This window comes from Mesoplodon mirus, assembly GCF_964341445.2.
Source record: "Mesoplodon mirus genome assembly, chromosome: 1".
NCBI lineage: Eukaryota > Metazoa > Chordata > Mammalia > Artiodactyla > Ziphiidae > Mesoplodon > Mesoplodon mirus.
Genome location: NC_138976.1, coordinates 211,872,599 through 211,877,753, shown reverse-complemented (window position 1 = coordinate 211,877,753; position 5,155 = coordinate 211,872,599). Strand labels below are relative to the sequence as shown.

General features: G+C 51.8%; 1 pseudogene across 1 annotated transcript; it reads left to right on the top strand.

Moving 5' to 3' along the window:
- The first annotated feature begins 303 nt into the window (after positions 1–303).
- On the top strand, positions 304–612 carry LOC309794956 (anaphase-promoting complex subunit 15-like; annotated as a pseudogene). The gene has a single exon. The product of its transcript is annotated as an anaphase-promoting complex subunit 15-like (transcript).
- The last annotated feature ends 4,543 nt before the right edge of the window (positions 613–5,155 follow it).

Here is a 5,155-nt window from a genome sequence, read left to right as displayed (position 1 = left end):
CAAACAGTGTGTGAATGGCCAGAGCATTGCTCAGGCACACAAATGGTTTACCCTGCTTTGGTAGACTAGGTATGTGCAGTGTCATTTTTGAGCCCACTGTAATAGAAGTTGCATTTGCATAATACAGCTGGCAAAGGCTTTTCAGATATATTTTCTATTTTAAGCCTAAAAACAACCAACTTCTGAAAGTGAAGTGCTTCTGGGTCGCCACCAGCTGCCACCTCCCGGTGCAATGAGGAAACTGAGGCTCGGAGAGGTTAAGTGACTCGGCCAAGGTCAAACAGCTAGTAAGTGGTGGAGCCAGGACTCAAACCCAGTCTGGAAGCCATGCGCACCTTGTTCCCCTCGCCCTTCCTCTGTGTGACTGAGACATTGTGGTTTAAGCTGGATCGACCCTGTGTGGAGGAGACAGGGCTGCAGCATCAGGCCTGGCACTATGATGACGAGGAAGAGGAAGATGAGGATGAAGATGATGAAGAGGGCTGAGAGGTTGATGAGGACATGCAGGGCATGAGTGAGATGAGTGACTACAATGAGTCACCCGATGATGGAGAGGTCAGTGAGGTGGACATGGAAGGCAACTCACAGGATCAGGACCACTGGAGGATCTAGGGAGATTCCAGGCCCGCCCAATCTATCCTGGGTGCCCTGCGGAACCAGCTGATCACCCAACACACCACCCCCTCTGACCCCAGTGCCTGAAAGCTCACCCTCGGGCACCTCCTCAGCTGCTGCCAGCACCTGGTATCCTCGGCCCCTCCCAGCCCATCAGTCTTCCCTTGCATTCCCACCTTTCTGGCCAGTACCTCACTCCTTGGTTGCCAGACCTAGTCTCTTTCTAACTCTCTTTAATAAAGACACAGGACTGATATAAAAATAAAAAGTAAAAACAACCAACTTTTGAGATAGCTGTGATTATTAACTCCTTATTTTACAAATGAAAAGTCCCTGACTCAGAAAAGAGCACCCAGAAAGTGGCCAGCCCAGATGTCTTTGTCTAATACCACTGGGTACCAGGACAGACTGCACAGCAGAATCAGCTGGAGCCTTAAAAAGGCTCATGTCCAGGCTGCATTCCCAGAACATGGCTGCATTCATCTGAAATGGGGCCCACGGAGGTCAAGGCATTGACAATATTGAAAAGTGCAATCCATTCCCATTGTGTGGCCCATCACTGGTGCCCCTCTTTATCAGGGCTCTGACTTAGGGGACTTGGAATCATTTGGGGTCCTGGAACAGGAAGTTAAGGTCGGAGCTTCACCTGAGTTCCAGCAGGTTGGGTTTCTCCAATGAAGCCAAACAGCGTGGACCAATGTTTTCTACGATGGGTTACTGAACACCTTCCAGGACAGTCCTCTAAGAGGTCCCTGCAATCCCAAAGTGGCCCAGTGAAGAGTGAAGGTCTAAAATTCTCTTGGCTGGTAGAAATCTGACTTCATGGTTTTCCCTGTTAAACTTCATCACTTTTCTGTGATGTGGGTTCCAACTTTTCATGGAAGAACAGGGAACAGCCTGTTGGTGTTGGTCAGCAAATTGGGGAACAGCCTGGGAACTGAGCTGCCTGTTTCACTCCCTCTCTTCTGGCAGAGTCTGACAAATAGGGGGATGGGGTTTGGGGGACCTGAGAAGGTGTCAGGAGCTGTTGTCAGCTCAGGGTGGCTCAGAGGAACCTGTGAGGTTCAGGCCTCGCTCAGGAGAAGAATCTGGGAGATCTCAGCCTCGAATGCATGAGCCTCAGCACCTGGGTTCCCAGATGACTTGCAGGATGCCCAGCAATGAGCAAAATCCACGGTAATTTCAGCTTGAAGCCATTCCCTTACAAACATCCCGGTGGAGGTCCACATCCCTGAAGCCCTGGAACAGGGGAACCGAATACCTTTTATGTCTATCCCGGAGGCCAGGGCGGATTCAGGCTTGTGGAGTCTGAAGCTCACACGCAGGGTTGTGGAGCCGACTTTAAGAAAGAGATTTCATCGGAACCACCAGAGTCGGCTCTGGTCCAGGTGTGCTAAGATTGGTCCAAAGTGCTGGGAGATATAAAATGTGTAATTCTGCATACTGAGTGTAAGATGGCTACAGGTTTGATGCAAGAAAATAGGAATTCTGGTAAATTCCATTAATTCCCATCAAAAAGAAAAAACAAAAGCATGGTGCAATCATATGAATGATTGTATAAGTCTCGCTGTGCAGGGCGTGTGGCTGCCAGGGGGATTCACCTCACAATAAGGACCTCCTCTCCTCCCACCATGAGGAGGCTTTCTCAGACACACTTCCAGCCCTGCACGTGGCCACCATGTTCCTCCTGCAAGTACCCTCCCCCCAGTCCAGCGCTAGCAAACAGGACACTATCCTATCACCTTTGACCTTCCCGTCTCAAACCACGTTCTCAGTAGAATGGGTGGTGGCCTTGGCTGCCTGGAAGGCTGGCGGTGACCTAAGTATACATGGAAGATGCAGGGAACCAAGCTACTCTGCTGCAGGGAGCCCAGGCTCTCTGCATCCCTAACTTGGCTTTCCTTTCCCAAAATTTTAACAGTGCCCATGGCTATTCCAATGCTACCCAGGAACATGGAGGGGAAAGAGACAGCTGTCTTGAGAGATTTCAGATCAAATTTCTTACTTGGGGAAATTTTATTTAAAAAAAATAACTACCTTGCTAGGTCCTCTCCAAGGATCTTGGAAGGAGCCCATGCAAACCCCAGGCCCTGAGGATTATACGAATTATAGATAGCTGCATGGTGAATCCATCTCTGCCAACAGCCAATACGATAGAGAGAAGCTGGGTGTTGGGAGAGAGAGAACAAGAGAGTGAGAGAATGGAGGAGGGAGGGGAGAAACTGGGTGTAGGTGGTGTGAGAGGAGGTGGGCCAGTAGTGTCAACAAAGAGGAGAGAAGTCACCTGCTAGGGCCACACTCTGCTGTGGGCTCTGCCTGGACCCTTACTACCCCTCTACACCCCCAAGCTGGGCCCCTGGAGCTCAGCCCCATCAGGACGTCATCAGGCTCTGAGAAGGGCCCCTTCTGGCCCCCACATCCTCCATCCATCTTTTCGCCACGTCACACCACCTGTGGATGAAACTAAGGCCAGATTCATAGAGACAATGGTAATGTCCCTGGCTTCCAGCATCAGTGAACACCGCCTCTTATTGCTGAGCATCCCAGGGTCTCACATGGGGCCCCAACAGACTTTGCAATCCCTGGCCAGGGACGCTGATAGGCATTCAGGGCAGCCTTCTGTGGAGAGGAAGAGACCAAGGCCCAGTGGGGCTGCTTCCAGCCCATGTCTTATGGAACAAGAACCAAATTGTGTTCTTCAGACTGCCTGCCACACCTGTCTGCACACCTGTGTGTATGTCTGCAGCTGGGTGTGGCCATCAGGCCCTGCCCCCAAGACCACATGTTACATGCTTTTTCCTGTGACCAACCTTTCCCTTAGGCCAGCAGAACCAAGCCACCCCCGGTCAACATCCCTGTGTGCAGCCGTGTCCCAGGGCTGCTGTAACAAAGCTCCACACACAGGGTGGCTTAAACAGCAGACATTTATCACTTCACAATCCTGGGGGCTGGAAGTTCAAGATCAAGGTGTGGGCAGGGCTGGTTTCTCCTGAGGCCTCTCTCCTTGGCTTGCAGACGGCTGTTTTCTCCATGTCCTCACGTGGTCATCCTTCTGTGAGTGTCTGTCTTTGAGTGCATATTTCCCCTTCGTTAGGATTTTAGAATTTGGGGCACATGACACAGCCCATAACACTGTGCAGATGGACTCTATGTCATTCTGTTCACTGGCTCATCTCAAGAGACTGGAAATGGCTGGGTCCCCACTGGGGTCCAACCAGAGCTTCACTCCCAGCTCGGAGAGATTCTAGCTGACCAACTCGATGGTTCCTTCAGAGCTGGACCCTGAGGCTGTGCTGTGAGTTGGTGAGGATGCTTTCTGAAGATGGCAGGGGCAGCTGAAGTCAGCTTGCCACCTTCTGGGGGACTCGCTACATTTCCCTTGATCGTGGGCAGCTCCAACCCATCAGGAGGGGGCTGCTGCACCAGCCTCACCCTGAGACACTCTGGAAAAAGTGTGGTTGAGTTGTGTCCCCAACATGATGTTGAAGTCCTAGCCTAGTACCTGCTAGTGTGAACTGACTCAGAGACGGGGTCTTTGCACATGATTTAAGTAAGATGAGGTCACGACGGCGGGCCCTAATCCAGAATGACTTTGTCCTTATAAAAAGGGGAAATTTGGACAGAGAGACATGTACAGAGGGAGATGCCACATGAACTTGAAGACAGTCATTTACAGGCCCAGGAGAGAGGCCTGGACCAGATCCTTCCCTCACAATCTCAGAAGGAACCAGCCCTGCCAATCATTTGATCTTGGACTTCCAGCCTCCAGGACTGTGAGGCAATACATTTCTGTTGTTTAAGCTGCCCAGTTTGTGGTGCTTTGTTACGGCAGCTGCAGGAAATGAATACAAGTGTCGGCAGGGAAACCCGGGCTCCCGTGGCCCTGCCTTCTCTGCCAGGTGCCCCTTCTCTCAGTGGCAGCGGAGGCTAGTGCCAGGGAGACCCAGGAGAGGGCCGAGTGGCTCCCAGTTGCTTTCTCACTTCTTCTTGTGCTCACGGATTTTGCAGATCTGGTTGAAAAGCAAATTTGACTCAGTGGGTCTACGGTGGGGCCTATATTCCTTTCAGCTCCTGGGTGAGTCTGATGTGCAGCCTTTGGGAGGGAGACACTCCCTGGGTGTTCAAGGGGACAGGGGGAGCAGAAGCATCTCCAGAGCCTGAATCTCGTCCAGTCTGGGACCCCTATGTAAGAATAGACAAATGTGAATACACTGGGAGGGTCCAGAAGGGAAACCATGGTCTCATGCACTGCACTCCAAATACCTCCCTTTTACTAGAACATCTAGTCATGTGAACAAGTCACTGAGGTGCGTCCCCCATCCTGGGAAGAAGAGAATGAGGGCCCCATCCTGAGCATCTTCAGCTGTACCATGACCCGCCTCTGGTCATAAGTTAGGGCCACTGGGAAGAGCCCCCAGGACTGAGCCAGAAGCTCTCCCAGAGGGAAACCCAGGGCCTGAAGGAGCATCTCGGGTTCCCAGGGACCTGACTTCATCCAGTGTGGAGTTTAAGCACCTTGCAGCTTCATGGCATAGGCAGG